The sequence below is a fragment of the Agrilus planipennis genome, unplaced genomic scaffold, assembly GCF_000699045.2.
Source record: "Agrilus planipennis isolate EAB-ADULT unplaced genomic scaffold, Apla_2.0 scaffold12, whole genome shotgun sequence".
NCBI classification, from domain to species: domain Eukaryota; kingdom Metazoa; phylum Arthropoda; class Insecta; order Coleoptera; family Buprestidae; genus Agrilus; species Agrilus planipennis.
This window is the reverse complement of record NW_020439003.1, coordinates 1,576,112-1,596,467: the sequence shown is the minus strand read 5'-3', so window position 1 is coordinate 1,596,467 and position 20,356 is coordinate 1,576,112. Positions and strand designations below refer to the sequence as shown.

The 20,356-nt window shown below is 31.8% G+C and overlaps 1 protein-coding gene across 2 annotated transcripts in view; it reads left to right on the top strand.

The window, feature by feature from the left end:
- The window catches only part of LOC108736656 (activating transcription factor 3), a 50,318-nt gene that overhangs the window by 1,116 nt on the left and 28,846 nt on the right, over positions 1-20,356 (top strand). The window lies entirely within an intron of this gene.

Sequence of the window (20,356 nt, the reverse complement as noted above, 5' to 3'; positions counted from 1 at the left end):
TAGTACCTATTATCTGGTCCAATCTAATATCTAATCTTCCTTGCCGCTAAAGCTTCGATTATATTAACTTTTGATTACTTACTATTCATAATTATTTGTCACAAAGTGAGAAAAATGTTATGGTCAAATTAATTTTTATTTAAATTTCCAAATGCGTATGTCAAATTAATTTACTGCTGTATTTTATCTCGCTTGAAGTTTAGGGACAGCATAATAAAATTACATGTTTGATTTACAACGGTCTTCAAAAAGCTCCTTTAAATATTAATTGAAAATTATGTTTTTTTCTTCTCTAATAAATTACACCACGATTTATTAATTTCCTGAAGTACTGATAAGGAAGTTATTGCATATTGTTCTTATTATTTAGCAAATAGAAATTTGCAAATCGATATTCGAAACTTGCTTTTGTGAGTTTAAATTTTATTAATGGTGTTAATTTTCAATTAATCCTGGAATTTTCAATTAATATATCTACGTGATAATGAATAATTAGGCAATTGTTATACATATGCCTACATTGATTTTTTGATTTATCAAGTGAATTATTCTCTTTCTGATTATTTACAAAATTAATTCTAATAATCTTGCCCTAAAATTTAAATATGACCAAAAATGTAATTTTTCGATATAGAACCTTGTGTTTAACATGCTTTTTGCGTCATCATCATAAGGTCGTCAGTCCTAAGACTGGTTGGAAACGTACCTCCACTCTTTCCTATCCTGAGCTAAACTTCGCATTTCCCTAAAACTAGAACAGCCCACCTCTACCCCTCCTAACTTCTGTTTCTGCCTCTAATATGTCTCTAACTAGACCTTCATGCCTAAGAAGGTGTCCTACCAACCTATCTCGGCAATTTGTTTTGACTTCCATAGAGTTCTCCTATTCTTTCCAATACCTCTTCATTTCTAACCTTTTCTACCCATGATATCCTCATCATCCGCTCTATAACACCACATTTCGAACGCTTCTAACCTTTTCTTTTCCTCCGCGCCCACTGTCCATGTTTCGCACCCGTACAATGCCGTGCTCCAAACATACACCTTTAACAACCTTTTTGCGTAATGTTTAATTATATTGTACTGTATGTGTTGCTCTGGGTTGTACACATTTTATTAATTGCATTATGCCTATTGTGTTTTCTTATCAGATATTTTATCTAAATTTTTGGTATATTATGCAGAATTAATATTTGAAAGCAACCTGGCAAACATATTTTTTACCATAAATTATTACCACGACATATGTTTACTAAAAAAATATGTTTATTTAAAAGTAGCATCTTACTTTGTATCCGCTTAAATGGCGGTTTATTATACAAAATGTCGAATAATTTGAAACCATAAAATTGATAAAATTATTATACTTAATCAGATAATAACTGTAGGTAATGCTAGTGTCTTTATTATGCCAAAGAAATTCTTTATGTTACACGCGTCCCTATTTGTATATATATGAAAAAAATATGAGTTCTTTTATATTAGATATAGGTAAACATAGTCAATAACAACTGATTCAATCGTGCTTCATTGAGGAATAATATTCACTTATTAAATGATTGTTCTAACTGCATTATGATTGATGACAATGATAAACGTTTATTAGGTATATCATACAAGTTCGGTCAATTGGTTCAAAATCAACAGTTAGTTGATTTTTTTGTGGTCAATTTACATGTAATTGCCTGTTAACTGCTTAGAGATTGATTGCATTGTCGATAAATTAATCTTTAAAACAGATTTCAATTCCTATGGGTAAGCACATTTTTCTGCATTACCATTAGGTATACCTAAATCAACATTTTAAGATTTTTAAACGTAAAAGTTATTATTTCTAAATTTGTTCTTTTATTCCTTCTTTGGTGTACCTTCCTATCTGCCATTGTCAGTTATTTTTTTCTTAAGATCATTGCTATAAAATCCGAAAAGAGGAGAGCACCTAATTTCTAGTAATTAAAGTTAGCTTTCTGAATCAATTAGTATTTATTGCATTGTATAACATCATTAATAAATTACACACTCTGCTGTATTGGTGATTCATAACAAAATCTTCGTTTAAGAGCACATTTAAAATAAATTAACAGATACGCTGATAAATGCAATGTTATGTTAGTGAAAATAAGAATTAATCTTGAAACAGAAATTATTATACGTTTAAGCAAAAAAAAAACAATACGTGATGCAGTGGTTGTATTACTGCATAAGTGATTTCATAGCGGTGAATAGAGAAATACAGATGTAATAAATAAAAAATAAAAATGGCTTTAGTTTACGTTTGCATCCGAAGGTTATACAATTATTACCTAGTCAGTAGTCTGTATGGATTGTTATTTTGTTAATCGCACTCCGAGTGTTATTTAGGTCGCTATTGAAGACGAGTACTTAAAAGTTAAAATATAAATCTTATTATCCTGTAGAAAGAGGTTTAATTACCACTAGCATATATTTTTACTCAAGTTTATTTTACTTTAATCATAGATAGTACTATGGATCCATTAGCGAATCACATTGATCTGTACGTGTTTGTTTATTACTTGTGCATGTTGTTTTCTTGTTCTAGGTGTCTTAATAAGATTAGTTAATGCGTTCTGTAGTTGTAAACATTTTAATACACCTATGTATACCGGAATCCGTCAAACAGTTTTAACTCTTATAGATTGTTTATTAATTCTGCAAAAGATCTTTAATCAACTTAGTCTAATGCTAATTAAATTCAATTGTATTTTAAACAATTGAAATTTTTATGTTGCCATCTGCGTTTGTTTCTAGATCATATTTTTTTTCCTTTAAAAATGTAAATTCGTAGAATTACCTATTCTTTTAGTGTAGGATGTTGACATAATTGCTTTATGAACTAAATGTACTAATAAAAGCAAAAGTAGTAAAAAGAAAAATATTCCGCTAAATGATATAATAATTAAGGGACTGTGAATTGTTATCGGCAATTCATCCGAACATGTTTAAATTAAGTAGTTCCAGTAAAACAAATAAATTTTTACAAATCTATGATGTCATTCTTGCATTTAGACTTGCAAGTTCCTTATCTCTTTATATACGTCTAAAGCGTTTCTTATAAATTATTAATTAAATGTATTTCATTGGTATTATTCAAATGAAAAACAATAATTATTAAGTGTAGAAGGCATGTACACTGATAAGGATTTTTGCGTTAACAGAAATGTGTGTTCATTATTCCATGTACCTATGTAATTTCCAAAAATACACGCAGACTGAAACAAGAAACTAGTCGATTTAAACATTTACTGGATTTTTAAATTTTATTTCATCTGCACTAAAAAGTAATAAATAAACTATTGCAAATAGCCCAATATACAAACCTGGTAGTGTCGGATAGAGTCGATTAAGGCCTTCTGGCATTCTATCAGCTTCCGCTTAATATAATAATTTCTGTAATACCCTGTCAATTTTTTGCTATCCTAATTTTCAAAGATTGTTTTAAAAAAGTGTATGGATAGAAATGCGTGTCGAAATCGACGAGCATAATCTGAAGAACGTTTCAGAAACTTCATTCATACGTAGAACCGATAATAATAATTTGTAATAATGGTATTTTAATAGTGTTCAATTTATCGAGAATGCACTTCGACCTTGTGGCCAACGAATGCAAATCATCAATTTTCGCGCCGCAATTTTCACTCTAATCAAACGAATAATTCAATCCGCTCCGCTAAATAAAAATAAGTGTTTTGTTCTTGTTTCGTTGTTGGCGGTGGCTATAGTCGCTCATTGTTATTATGTATACCTATACGTTTACTAATGTTATGTATTACAGCGTGTTTAGTTATTATTCAAAAATTACCCAGAGATATTCATGAGGTGTAGGTGGCCTGGCGGTATGAGAGATTTATTGAATGGTAGTCATACCGCCACGAACTTGTCAGTCAAGGGCTCGCCTCGATCTCTATGTTAGAATAAGCGATATTAATAGATCGATTAAAATCGTTGCTGTAGGAAATGTTTTAAGCGAATAAACGCAAAAGTGTGTATACATACACGTACATTTACTACTAACGCTCACGACTTTTATTATAGTAGATAGGCATATAATTATGCATACGATATGCAATAGTAAGTACTTAAGAAACAGTCAAAGCGAATACGTTGCTACGTCTAGGCACTTCCGAAAACAGTGCTGGTTTGAAAAGTGCTTAGTAAAGTTAGTCACATTAAGGCTCTATAAAAGAAAGTATTTTCGTCTGACATTTTGGATCCATCATATGGATTTCTCGCTTGATGATAGACGTCCCAAGACATTATCTTTTGATTTTAGCGCAGTAATAGTAATAAAATTTTGCATGTTCCGTTTGCTGTTATTTCATTTCATGTATTTGTGTGTGTGTGTGTCAAGTATCTTAATTTGGAATAGACGAATGAAAGAATAAGGAAAAAAATTAAGAAATTCTTTGCTTTTGCTTATACACATATAGATATGGTTTTATGGCCCTGTATAATATTTCCGAATGTATAATACATCCAAGCTCTGTTTAACCCGAGCTAAAGCAATAAAATTTAATTATAGTGGCAAAGTATAATGGCGCCATGTACTTTTGACCGCCCAAGAAATTAAATAAGAGGAAACTAGGTTTTGGCTGCTAGTTCTTCTCAATATACTTAATAATAATTAAATTTTTATCAATTAGGTACTTATATGATAGTAAGGAATCAGAACGTTCTATGAATTTTATTTTATAGGTACTATAATGTATGTATTTGGATTATTTACTATAATTGGGTTAACGTGATCGTCTTATATTCATATTATTTATTTTTACAGTACACATGCGTGTTTTCGTTACCCCGTTATCTTGAAACTGATCTGATCTTAGAATTTAATCTTTTAACATTATTATCCGATATTGGGTCCTCGGTTTGGATTCAGTATCCGGCGGGTCCGGGACTTTTTTTAGGATTCGGGCAGGTTTTGTCACCTTGCAGACTTTTAGTATTTATAAACTGAAGTCTTATTGGAAATCCACCATCCAAGAATTAAAATTTCGTTGGTTTAGTTTTTAAGCGTCTTTTTGAAAGTGAGTTAATATGGTTCGGAACGTTGGTGAGGGTGGTATTTAATGGAAAAATCGCTAGAACGAAGACATAAACCATTAACTGTAATGGTTTTGTTGGGCACGCGGTTATCCTGTACTCGGCAAAATTACTATCCGGTGCATCTCCAATCAAACTACTATTTACGCGCCGCTATATTGCCGTTAATCTTTTCTACCGGCATTGTTACATAAAGGTCCGTTTTGTTTTGGCAACTGACAGAAGCGCCACACGCAGATTTTCCTGAAATTGATTGACGTGTCCAGGAATAGTTGGCAAGTATCCTAGCGTGTTAACGATTGTGTCCGTCCCACGGAGGTGACGAATTCATCTTCCGCTTCTAACTTGACGATTGCTTAGAACCTAGAGTTGTATTCAAGATTTTTTTTGTTTTGAAACTATCGAGTGTAATATATTATTGTTGTTCAATACATATGCCAGTAGTTACCGGAGAATGTTGAAAGATTTCGACGAAGCCGTATTAATTCGTGATCTTATCATTTGGCAGACGCTAATATTTGGCTTCGACTCTTCAATTCTTGGTAAATGTAATTCTACACGTTCATATATATATACGTCTGTCCTTAGGTTCTTAGAAAACAAAAAATTGTATGGCTTTCAACTACTCCAAAAAAAATATGTTTTGCTTCAGGTTTTATATATCATGAATTAAATGTCTTAATTAACGGATAAGACAATTTTGTGTATTAGGCACGGCTTGCGCCTGTAAAAGTAGGTGAATACTATTCTGAATTTTTGTAAAAAATATGTAACTCCCATTCAGTAAAAAGAGTGCCTAATTCTGTTTTGTTTACAATAATTAACCCCATCATAAAGAAAATATTATTTTATATATATTTCTTTTTATCATTTTTATCAAGTACAATTGTTACGTTATCTAACATATGTAATAAGTACATCGGTTGCCATCAAAACACGACAAAATATCTGATGAATTAATGATTGATTGTAAGAGAACCAAAGTTAGAGTGTGGCGCCAGGATATTAGGACCGGTGGCGGGTGTGTATGTATATTTGTAGCAGTAAGTTTGGATAGGTAAGGTCAACTTCAATCATGTATTCGAACAATTAATTCGCAAATTTTCATTGCGGTACCATTTTTCTTAAACAATTTATTTGCATAATGCCGACACGCACGTGAAGTGTCACTGACAGATATAAAGTGGTTTATATTCTGAAAACAGCAAGCACCGATCACGATCAAATAAACAGTAGCAAAGATATTTTAAAGCCAATACCAAAACAAAACATGCATAACAAACTGAAAGACCAATATGTATACATATAGATTCATAGTCATCTTCATAAGCTCGTCAGTCCTATGACTGGTTGGACACGCACCTCTACTCTTTCCTATCCTGAGCTAATCTTCGCATTTTCCCAAAACTAGAACAACCTACATCCTTAACTGTTTGCGAACAGTAATATCATCTAGGCCTACCTCTACTCCTCTTAACTCCTGTTTCTGCTTCTAATATGCCTTTTTCTTATTCCTTCCGTAGAGTCCTGTTGTTGATCGCGTCTTTGATGTATAAATTAAAAAGCGAATCACCTTAATTTACACTAAATTAATTAAAAACCACTTTATGTTTGGTTTCACATATATTTAATTCTAACTTTGACATTATCAAGTGTTTTTGATTCTAATCCACATTTAGTGTATGTAATACCTACTGACAAGATATTTCGAAATGTGCTTAAACGTATATATATATATGTACCTAAAATTAAAAATTACCTAAAAATCTTTAACGAATGATTCACAAATCAAAGTCATTGAAAAAAAAATATAGTAGTAGGTATACAGGGAAAAATGTAAATAAATTAATATAATTCCTTATAGCATAATTTGAAAATTTATTTGTAGAACTGTTTGAAATTAATAATTTTTTTATTACTTTTTTGACTCTTATTGGAGTGATTACTAATAATATAAAGGTTTAATGTGATGTGTGATTAACATATTTTTTTGTATTTAAATTTGTATCTATTTTATGGTTGTAGTAGGACTTGTTTTTCGTATTTTATATGTGAATTTGCATGTGTATATGTACTCTATATGTATAGTACGTACATAATACAAGCGGTCCACTACAATAGATCTAACTAAAAGCAAATAGCAAATTGTATACGGAAATAATCCATGAATTGCAATGTCATTGAATATTTATTTACACTAATTGTTAAAAATTACACCCAAACTTCTTGCCCTGAATACATACGCTGACATTTCTGTTCGTTGTAACGTGTAATCAAATTAAAATTAGAGGCCCTCCAGCTCCGGTCTATTCTTATTTAAATTTATGCGCTCGGATAAGTGCGATTTCAATGCCATTTCACACTAGCCGGACTGTTCAAACGCATAAATTCTGTTGTAGGCGTAATAATTGTGATTCTTTAGTAATTGTGACACCGTTAATAATTACCATGTTAACTATAACATTTTCATACCTTTTCATTTCATTTTCCCAATCTACAAAAAAAATTGTTTTCACATAACAAAACAAAATTTGTTCGTCGAAACTGTCTGTGGCGTGCTAATGTGATTCAAAGGGTTCGAAATCGCTGTCCACATCACCGAGCTAGAACTTTTGTTCTGTTCATCACCTAAACTGCTACGACATGGGCTCGGTTTGATAAGTCGATGTCCTTAACAGTAAGAAGTCCTTGTCAAAAATCAGTAAAAATGAAGCTAAAAATGTTAATTAGTTCAATCTTCAAATATTATTTTAAACACTATTGGCTTTTTTCTGGATAATCGTTTGTTTTGGTATTGTAAGCACAATAAATAATTTATCAAATTGCTGCAATGAATTATTGTTATCACTTTAATAGAATCGCATGAGGTTGAAATTCATAAACATCGATTCAAAAGGAGTTTTTTATCTGCCGCTGATAACTGAAATTAGTTAATGGAGAAGAAAAATGTAAATCCTAAAACTTGTTATTTTAATTTATCGGAATGGAGGATATCACCGTAAACATTTAAAAATTGTACATTTCATCTGACCCGTTGCTAGATTTAGTTGTTTACTTCTTTAAAAAGCGATTTTTTTCTTTGGTTTCATCGCAATCACGTAAAACATAACATACACTTCATATTGCAATATTTACACCATACAAGGAATGGTCAAGTTGCTGTCAATTGACCGTGGGGTTTAATCTCCATCCAGGTATTATATTCTAATCTGACCGCGACTGGACCGTTACAGATAAAATATTTCTTATTACTTAAATTTATTGCATTATGCAAATTTCTACCAACATAAACTAATCTCATCCTTAATGTTAATTGTTTTGTACCCATTATAATAAGGAAAATTCGTTTGATTAGACATTATTTAGGCATAAATAGTGTCACTATACATCATAAAAATTTTGATATGCATTAAATTATACTCCGTATGTGCTGTTGATATAAAAACTAGTTAGGATTTTCCAGTTTCTTGAATCACTTATTAACTTATTACTTTTTTGTGTCAATTAGAAATATAGTAATGTTTAAATCAGCGGGTTCAAGCTGAAAAATACATTTCAAACAGTAATACAATAACTTTATTAGTTTCATCTTTACTAATTTTGTGAATACAAAGAAATGTTCATTTTCTCAGAAGTAGCTAATTACTAAGTTTTATTAATCATTTGCAATATCCGCTTGGAAATTGTTCGTTCCTACAATTGAATTACTGACCGCTAGTTCTACAAAAACAGAAGACTGCTTGACGCACTAACCGTCTTAATACAGATACACATCATACAGAACTTTTTTTATTTTACAATAGTGTTTACTCCGTTTAGGATTTATGAACCCCACAGCGTCGTTGATGATAAACGCTACAACCGCAAACTAAAGAATGAATACATTAAATGCTTTTCTTAATAAATCATTACCTATTTATATTACTAAATCAGAAGGATCTTTGTATTTGTAGATTGTTGATGTGAAAGATTCCTCAATGAACAATTTTTTGCGGCAATTTTAATGTGTAATCGTCATGAAAGTGACTACATATATACAGTAGAGCGAGGAGGTTTTCTTAAACAATACTTGCTACCAACCGATCGAAAATTAATGTTAAGAACATCTAATTCCATTATTTTCTTTTTAATAGTTCACAATAAAATCCTAAATGACTCTAAACTGATAATACGTTTCCGGAAGTGATTAGCGGTTTGCAGATTTGTATCAGTTTTGTGCTCATAATGAATTAATGATAGAATATCTACTCATTTATCCTACCGGAAGGAGCTTCCAGCAAAACAGCTGGACACTGTTACAGGATTAAACGGTTTTGCTGAAAGAACTTACCGATTCTTATAGGAAAAATTATCCGGTCTATCTCATTTTGGCGATTATGGTTTTCAGAGTAGGGTTTCGTTTTAATAAAAAAACAGTTATATTTATTATGACATATAATAAAATTAAAAATAGACATACTTACTTATGTGAAATAACAAACTTTTAAGTAACGTAACATGAAAAAAATAGCAATAAAAACTAAAATTAGTCGTTGTAGAAAAACTCTGTAGTATTTGGTAAGAAAACTAACATTTTAAAAAATTGACTTCATATTCTCGTGTTTAGAGCAATAAGGATACAAAAAGGAAGAAACATGATAAATAGTTTGTTAAAGATTATTTTTCTGGTCTTCTCAGTTTTCACTGGTTAACTTTGAACAAGTGAAGACGAACTAAAGCCAAAGAATCTCACTCACATCGTTTGGGTTTCGATATGAAAACCAAGTTTCTGTTCTTAAATTTTATAGAGCTAACAGTACTTCTTGCCCTGAAATATGATCGGTGATTATTAGAAACTCCGTTTCTAATTTAACCTATTATGTTATCTAAAAAGAGGGATATGTCAGTATTGTTAAGAAATGTGCGTACTATTCCTCGTGTATCAAGGATTACTGATTTCTGTAGACTTATATACGTAAGTTCATACAATTTCAATAGGCTAGCGTGTAATGTTTTAGGTATAATGCCTATTGATGATATTGTTGAAATAATTTGAACTGTGTTCTGATTCCACATTTCTTTTATTTCATCAGCCAAAGGAATATATTTTTGAATTTTCTCATTATGTTTTTGTTTAAGATTTTCAGTGTTTGGTACAGCAACATCTATTAAGTAGATTGTTTTAGGTTCTTTGATCGTCAGTGTGATGTCAGGTCTGTTATGATTAACTGTTTTGTCTGTAATTGTGTCTCTATTCCAATAAAGCTTGGCTAAGTGGTTTTCTAATACATTTTGTGAAGAAGTAAAAGTAGCAGAGGTAAATCTAGATTAGATTAGATTAGATTAGATTAGAACACGTTTGAATGTATTTTATTATTTCATGATACGAGAATAAAAAATACTTTTTTTAATGCATATAAAAGCTCTATTAACGACGTAAAGCACAGTCTTTTTAAATAAAATAATTTTAGGCTTCATGTTAATGAAATTTTCAGTCACGACACTTTTCTCGGTCTGTTCTTTGCTATACGTAGATAAACACGACATTGTGAAGTGGCAACAAAGGAATTATCGTTGGGGTGAAGGATAATAATTCAATCTGGTCCCATTCGCTGTTGCCCAATCGCCAACTCGATATTTTTACCCTTCGCGTCGGCATCGGACAGGTTAATGAGTAGCTCGCACGGATTTTATTGTTACGTAAAAGGGAGACTTGGCTAAAAAATGTTACAAGGTTAATCCTTTGCGGACTGCAAACGCTTTCATACATTTTATGGGACCTAATCGGTCGATACCAAGAGCATAAAAATTTTAGCACGGTCTGAAGTTGCTCACTAAACGTTTATTATGTCTCTAAAGGAAGCAATAATTTGCTATGAAAATGTACGTTTTATTACTGCTCTGAAAGCACATAAAAACCGCAATACATTGTCTAAAATGGAAACAGAAACCACCATACATGTAATTTCAATATTTTTATGCTGATTATTTCAACTACAACGGGGACATGTTCGTGAAGAGCATATCTATTTTGAATCCCACACAAGTTTTTTGAGAATGTAGTAAATTAAGGTTGCAATTACACGAAGGGCAACGTTAAATGAATTAACTTTAATGTCCTTATTAGGAGTACGCGTTTCTTTCTAGTTTTTTGTTTATGATCGTCGAATTCTTTAATAACTTCCGGTACCGCAGTACAATTTACATTAGTATAATAAATCATTCTTACACTTTTTTTTAAATCAGTTTCAGTGTCATTCTTCTTATTTAGTAAAGTCGTGATAGTGTGAACCTATTTAGATAGGTTTCCGTTAAGCGAAGTTCACACTATAGTAATTCTCCTATATTTTCTTGTGTTTTATTATAGGGTAGGTAGCACTGTAGTGTAATTTTTCATTGCTCTGTTTTGATTGTTGCTGTTTAAAGGAGATTCCTTGTAATTACATATGAATTAATTGTTTTAAAGTTTTAGGTTTCAATTCTTTTTATCATAATAACAGATATTTGTTTACGTTTTTATAGTCTAATCATCTAGACTATTGTTTTCCTAATTCGCTTTTGTGAAAAGGTGTTGCAGGGTATCGTTTTGTTGTTTTATTTCGGTTCTATTTTTAGTATATCTCGGAGCAAGCTATAAAAATGGTTTAATAAAAGGAAACGCTAGTAATATGCACATTTTTACACAAGAATTAACATAATAATGAGCACACAACGCGGTCCGGGATGGGGAACTATTTGGCTAGAACAATAGAGAAGATAAATGTCGACAGGAAAAGGCTGAGTTCTCAAGGTTCAGAACCAAATAACAACCGTAGGAAATGGTCCATGTGTTCTACGACCCATAAAAACTTTAAACATTGCCGCTTTTATTACTTTTTGCATGTGTGCGCGATGGTTTACACAAAATACACGTATTGCTAGCTAGTAGCTTCACTTTGTTCATTACGACACAACTATAGATATAATACATACATATGTGCAAACTTTAAACGAATATTTTATAAGTATATGTATAGCCAAATATACGACAGAGAATCAAATTTACGAACATACAAGACTTATGTACCTAAACTATCAGATTCTTTTCTCTGGATTTTTTCAACACTTTTGCCAATATGTTAGTAAACTAAGACATGCTTGTTATACAATTTAAAAGATCAAATACGTGGATACTTGATGATCTTAACATTATTTACTTTTTTTAGACAGTTAAGATGGATGTTTGCTACAGTAATGGACACGTTGATTTATGGAGTTAATTAATTTTTGGTAGGAATTGGACTGTAGTGTTAAGATTAGGGAACTCGGGGAGTAGTTTAAATGACAAACGTTCTTTGTTAGTTTTTTGACAATATTAATGAACATGGAAGTTCGTGAAAACGTTCAGTTTATCTTAAACATGATAAAGTGCGGACGGGGCTTTTTCAAATTTAGTCTCTGAACAATTATCCTTGGCCCAGTTTTCCGATATTTACATACTTAAAAATCGATTTTGTTTCTGTAAACATTTCTTTGTATAAAGTCACTTAGTAGAAATTCGAGCTTCTGCACAAATTGACAAACAAAGGTTTTTCATGTTATTATCATGAACAAAGAAAGCACATAGTTTCTAAAAATTCAAAAATTACTGATTTTCAATTATAATTGATGTAGTATATATCATTTATATTGTATAACAATACTTTAAATATTGTTATTTTTCAATTTTAAAAATTGCTTTGTATTTTTTTTTGTTCCCACGAATTCTAAGAAGGTCGACTCCCATATTTATAATTTTTTTTAAGTAGAATCGTGGTCGTTAATATAGATGCGACGTGTATATAAAAAAGGAAATAAAAAACGTTAACAAGAGATGCAAAATGTAATAATAAAAACAAAATCCACAAAAAAAATACATTTAAGTGCGAAGGTCATCACTAACAACAAAACACAATCACAAAAAGGAGTAAAGTACCAATACGTTTTCCAGTAAACCACTAGGATAATATTAGAAAGAGACAAATATACATATATGTTCGTACACTTCCGCAATTTGCTGCTGGTAAACGCTGAATATTTATCGTAAATTATGGACAGACATGAAATTCGAATGGACTAATCAACCAATATTTACGCTATGATTAATCATTTAAATGCTCATTATTAGTTAATAATAATGAATTGCCTATTAAATAATTTAAAACAGTAAATATATTAACGAAAATCTGACGCTTTTTATCTGAAGGTACTTATTCGTGAATATTTTTCTCATTTTTTTTCTTCCTTGCTCAACAGACTTAATTATAATTAAAAAAATATGCGTATTGAATTGTATTCGAATTATTTGAAGCTGTGTATTTAGTTTGAAAGTAAATTATTTGAAATTCAGATATTCAGATAAAATGTTTGATTATTCAAAATTTCAAATATCTGAAAATCCAAATATCTGGATACTGAAATACCAACGTAATTTAAATGTAAGGCTGAGGTTGCTTGGTTAAGTTCCTGTATGTACGATTTTTTTTGTGATATGAATAAAAATGAATGCGATATTTTTCTATAGTTCTAATTTTTTCAATATTGAATTGTATTCGAATTATTTGAAGCTGTGTATTTAGTTTGAAAGTAAAGAATTAATCTTGAAACAGAAATTATTATACGTTTAAGCAAAAAAAAAACAATACGTGATANTTTTTTTATTCCATTAATATTATTAAATAATCTATAATCCTGTGAATTCAATCTAACAACAAGGTACTTCCTTTTCCGTATAGAGTTAATTATAATTATATTTGCTTTCAATTTTTCTTGTGCTCAGTTAAAAACCTGTAATATATGAAACAACACTTGATTTCGGTTTTAATCTTTGTTGTTTTACTGTCGTCGATGAAATGTTTCGGTTACAGATGTTTCGCGGCTTGGCGGCATCCTCAGTGGTGATATTCAAGGTTAACCACGAAGATGCCGCCAGTGAAGGACGATTTGGAACAGAAAAATTCCATTATCTAGGAAGGAAAAAAAACTCATTATAGCCGACCTATGCTGATTTTACTTTAAAAATACACTTACATTAACAAATGTAATTTGTTCTAAATAACACAAAATTTACTATGTATGTCAAGCTTTTCATTATGTATGAATAGAAATATAGTGGGTATGGCCGTACAAAACCATAAAACTACACACAATACGTATAAACAAGTGCATTAATTCAATGAGAACACATAAAATTGTATTTTATCGTGCTGCCAACGGAAACGCTTAACTATAGTCCATAAAGAGTTCTGGAAGTCCAATGTGGAATTTTTCTCTTAAATATCGTTTAATTAAGACGAATTAGTTGTGTGGGTCAATAGTTCTAAGTAGGCGTGTACATGATCGATAAAATTTCCAAATAGGTCGTTTCACTAATTCTTCAAATGTCAGTTTCTAATATCAGTTTCATTAATCTCAAAACCTCAGAAAGGCATGCACGACAAAAAAAGTAGCAGCGTTAAAAGATCGTGTGCGAATTAGTACAGCGCAACTAAATATTTATAGGCATTGTTTGTGCAATTTTTCGAGGAATATATTTAGTCAGTTAGGATGATTATCACAATTACTAAATGAAAATGTAAAGGTGATACTAAAAATTTTAAGCGTTTATTGGTTATTTAATGAATAACTGCATTTATTTCTCCTTTGTTGAGAGTAGATCTAGTCACATTTATTTTCCGAAAGTCATAAAATTATTAATAGGCAGGTCTTTAACATTTGCCAAAAACTTATTAATAAACTAATTAAATGAATACTGGAGGTCGTGTATATTTTACCGCCAAAATTTACGTTTTACAATGAAATACCCATAAATCACGATACCTACATGTCATATTAGGCACTAATCGTCATCAGTCAAGCAATAAAAACCTCAATGAAATCTAATTTGCTTAGACAAACAAACTTAATGGCGAAGAGTGAAAGTCGATTTTTTAATATGTTTTTACAAATAATAGACGCGCTAAAATATCTTACCTCCATATTGTTTGTACAGATGTTCTTTCGGTGACATTTCCTACATAAATAATAACCATTTCAGGTTGTACCTACTACAATGCTGCTGGAGCATTTGTTGATTGTTAATTTACATGTGGGACATCATGAGTAGTAGTTGCTCAACTACTTATACCATTATAATCAATAAATGATTAACATTTTTTAAATTTTTTATTGATAGTGGTATGTAGCAAAACCAATCTATCTCCCTATTTCTTATTAATTTCCATAGAGTCCTCTGTTCTCTTATTCTTTCTAATACCTCTTCATTTCTAACCTTCTCTATCCACGGTATCCTCATCATTCGCCTGTAACACCACATTTTGAACGTTTCTAACCTTTTCTTTTCCGATGTACCCGTACAGCACCGCGAACTTCGAATTTCTAAATTAACCGTTCTCGAGCATAAAAGTGACTTCTTTTTATTAAAGTCGCCTTCGATTCGACCCTGCGCTATGCCCTGCTTTATGTCCTTACTACTTCATCCGTCCTGACTTATCTGACTTCCTAGATACCTAAAATCAGCCAATCCTTATATTCGCTCTTTCCCTACCTTATCTTCCACTATTTTTATTATACTTTTCTTTATTTTCATACAATACTGTTCTGTCAATGCCGCCTCCATTGTATTTAAAGCTATCTCTAACTTCTCCTTGCTAGATGCTAATACTGCTATATCATCTGCAAACCTAAGCATACAAATCTTTTGTCCCTGTATATCTATCCCTACAGTTGTACTGTCTTTAATGAAGTTGATCACGTCTTCGATGTATAGATTAAAAAGTAGCGGTGACAGTGTTCATCCGTGTCTGACTCCCTTCCTAATATTTACTTCTCTACCTTGCAGCCCCTGCTCTATAACTGCCTGCTGCTTTTTACAAATTAATTATCACTCTCATATCTCTGTAATTCATCCCTGCATTTTTAAGTATATTTATAATATTGGTTTTTTTGGTACATTAAAAAAATGTGATAAAAGGAAAATTAAGTAAATACCGACATACATATTTATTCTAATCGGTCGTTTAAAATATTTTATCATCATTACTGGTATTCTAGATGCTCAGTTGGCGTATAAGAGTTTTGCTTTTCTTGGTTAAACATTGCGGTTTGCGGTATTGAAGTTGTTAAGCTTAAAAGTAATCGATATGTAGTGAATGACTTTTAAAACCATGAAGCATATACATACACCTTAGTATTGAATAGGTAATTTTCACAAACAGAATTTGCTTTTCCGATTGAGTGCGTTAACGACCATTAAATATTAAAACAAAAGCGTTTTTTCCTTAATTTTCGCCAAGTATAGCTTGACGATTATTTTAATTTTTCTGTAAGTTCTGTATCTTGAAAAGAAAAACCAATCACTTTCGTGTTTGTCTGTCATTTCTTCTCCGAAACAAAATAATTATCACGTTTGGGTTCTCTTCAACCGAACTTATAAGGTGGTTTGTGATCTTTTGTTGCTTGTTGAGATGTCTATGGAGACAGCTGGTTTATAAAGATTTTTTTCCAACTTCTGAATAGAACAAGCTTTTTAGACTTCTTTACCCAAATTTAGCAAGAAAATGACATCAATGTTGTAGATATAAGGGTTTTGAGAAATTCGCAGTTTTTGGCTCTTAATTGTCATTCACGCCGTTGTGATACCTATCCCAAAATTAGCGACAAGGGTAGTTCTTCATCATCATTATAAGTCCTAAGACTGATTGGACACGCACCTCTACTCCTTTCTATCCTGAGCTAATCTTCGCATTTCCCTAAAACTAGGACATCCCACATCCTTAACTATTTGCGAACAGTAATCTAATCTATGTCTACCTCTATTCCTCTTAACTCCAGTTTGTGCCTCTAATACATGTCCTACCAATCTGTCTCGCCTATTTCTTATCGACTTCCATAAAGTCCTCTGTTTTCCTATTTCTAATACCTCTTCATTTCTAACTTTCTATCAACGGTATCCTAATCATTCGCCTGTAACACTACATTTCTAACACTTCTAACCTTTTCTTTTCCAGCGCGCCCACCGTCCATGTTTCGCAATTGACTTCTTTTTATTGAAGGCGACTCGACCCTGCGCTATACTCTGCTTTATATGCCTATTACTCCTTCCGTCCTGACTTATCTGACTTCCTATAAAAATCAGCCACAGGATAGTTCTTATATTATTAGATTTTCATAATAAGAATGAAGTTGTTTTCGTGCAGAAGTTTTAACGCCCCGTTTGTACATATTATTGGTATTTTATATGTAGATACACATAATTAATGTTATTTGTTGTATGTATAGCTTTGGCCAATAAAATAATGCTGTCTGGTATGATCGCGAATAAACAGGATATCATAAAAGCCTCGTAGTTTCAATTAAATACTATCACGTTTCAAAGCTGGCAAACATTAGTGTGTAGAACGTAAAAATGCCAAATGTTTTACGACTGGTATGTATGTGTGTACATGTACTATCATGATGTACACTGTTGTTTTAGTGCACGATATCCGAACCGATGGCTTCTGTAACCCATTTCGGCAGCAACAGCATCAGTATCTATCTGTGTCCGTGTATGAATGTGTGCACGTATTGGCCACTCTTGTTTTCAAGATCGTCCGCGAACAGCAAAATATAATAAAATGAAACGTACGAATTAGCGAATTTCCGGTTGTGCAATTTGGCCCACCCTGTCATTATTAAAATTACTTCGAACCGTTCGTTCGTACTATGTTCAGCGCTCGCCGGTCTCATTCTCTGCTGGCGAAGCAACAAAAAGAGGCTTGTCCGCCCGCTATAAATAACTGTCAAATTTTCTTGACATGCAGGGCCAACCGCTATTAACACTTATCAACCAACATATTTTATATTTTGTATCAAAGGAAAATATCAAAAGGATACTGGAAAGTCGCATCGCCACTAAAGATTGATGTTACCAAGCCAAAAACATATTTCTAATAAATGACACTCCCATTATATTTGGAACGTATTTTTCATAGATTCCACCCCGATCTCAAGAAATCTAATTAAGAGAATATATTCTCTCAGACCGCTTCCTTATTTAAGCATTTTACAAAAAGTACCTAGTACTAGTCAGCTTTTTGTATGCAGCATCTTCCTTTGAGATTGGATTTAGTTTTGATATCAAACCTGATTCTAAACTGTTATTTCTCTTACAAAAAATATTATATCTTAGAACAATGATCGATTTGAAACTAATGAACTACATCATCTGGAGATAATTCTTTACTGCAAAGGTGCATCAAAATCCTTTAGGTCTGATGTGCGAATAAACAGATTCAAGTTGCCTAAGTCATAAATAGCAAATTGCATTTGTATTAAATACATTTATTTTGGTTTAATGCGAATAGGAAGTTTATAATTTAGTAACAAATCATGATTACATGGTCCTTGAGTTAATCATCGCGTTTCCAAAAAAGCTACGTTAAAGCAGAAGGAGGTTATCAATTCAACTGTATTTTTTTGTGTGCACCATATGATACATTTAAATTATTGTTAAAGGCGACTCCACCCTGTACTATTATTTGTTTTATGTCCATCCTGAGTTATCTGACTTCCTAGATATCTTTACTCAGCGGATTCTATTAGGTTTTCGTCTCTGATTCTTCTATAAATTCCTACCCTACCTTCATCTTTTTGACATGCCAATAAAATTGTTTTATTTTTATCCACAATCTTCTCACAAAATCGGAAATAAATCATACTTTTTCTGAGATCACGTACAGAAAATATTCTGCGCCCAGAGTTTCATAGAATAAACTATAAATAGGAAGTTGAATTATTACAAGTTGTAATTAGTGTGACGATGAAAAACGTGTGATAGATAGTCGATAGCAACAACAAAGAACTTCTTCTTGACAGGCTCAGAAGTTGGAAGAAGCTTCCCGAACTAGCTCTTCCAAAAGTCGGACAAAAATAGGCGACAGTCCTTTGAAGCTGATCCCTATTCTTTCTAAAACTCATCTAAATAATAGGCAAGTGGGTCGAATTTCAGAATGCCTTGGGCATATCATTAATGCATTGTGTATGGAGATAGAGTGTTATTTGAACACGTGTTTTCTCGGCTGGATTCCGACGTATTCGTGATATTTGTCAGCTGACGGAAACCCTGATAGATTCGAGGTTACCATATATGCAAAACAACAATCATTATTTATTATCAACAAAATAATACGTGCCAAGTAAGGGGTGAAAAAGTTTTTATTGCCCCGTTCGTTGTACCTAACTCTTGGGGTTCTGCTATGTAATGTTTTTTTAACTAATTTACATTTATTTATCCAAGTTTTTAATGATTTTAGTTATTTATCATTTTATCTTTACCTTTACCTGTGCGTGTGAGTTATGTTTCTTCGTGGGGTGCATTTAGCCTTTAAACTGAAGCGAAACGTTGGTTGTTTTTTTAAATTAAAAAATTCTTTTACCCCATATTTGGCACGTATTATTTTGTTGATATTACTCAGGGGAAGAATTATGGAATGCATTATTATTATCACTTAACTGTTTGCAATATTCAACCAATCTTTATTCCCTTAGAAATAAGAAAATAAAGATAACAAAAGCTAAAGAAAAGTAGAAAGTCTGCTAACGAATGCTACAAATTATCAAACAAAGCAATTCATCTGTGACAAAGAAATAATTTTAGATAATACAAGTCTTGTCCTCGTTCTAAAAATTTATTCTTTTATTCTTTTTTCTTTGAGATTTTCATTGCTTTTCAGTAACAACAATTTTAGTTCACTGTACTTCGTTGCGCCCATGCAAGTCATAATAAATTGGTGAAGCAGTTTATTTGTACCTTTTTGAAGTTGCCTTCTTGGAGCTGCGTCTTGTGAGGTGTCACAATAATTTTTGTGTAGGCATTCAGTGCATTTTTTGCCACCAAAAAATGTTTGTCTTCTCTTGCGTGGTTTAAATTATTTCATAATTCTGGATAAGTATGTTGTCGCATTCACCATGGGAGCACTTGAAGTGGGTTTGAATTGAACTTGGCTGAGCGGTGGGCGATTTAGAAGCAAGGATGTTTGACCGAAAGAATGAGAAATGTGTTGGTGTGTAATTCTATATATTTGCCTTATTCTCCAGATCATTACGATCAATTCGAATTATTTTACCGTGTACGCCTTTAGTAGAAATGGCAGTAGTTGGTTTAAGGTCGCGCTCGTTTTTCTTAATAGCTTGTAATTGAAAAATATTTCGTACTTAACGACTCTTTCTCTGCTGCGACTGAATTCGGGCATCTTTGATCTTTGTTTTTCATTAGTAGGTCATTACAAGCGATAAAGCGAATTTTTGCTGAAAA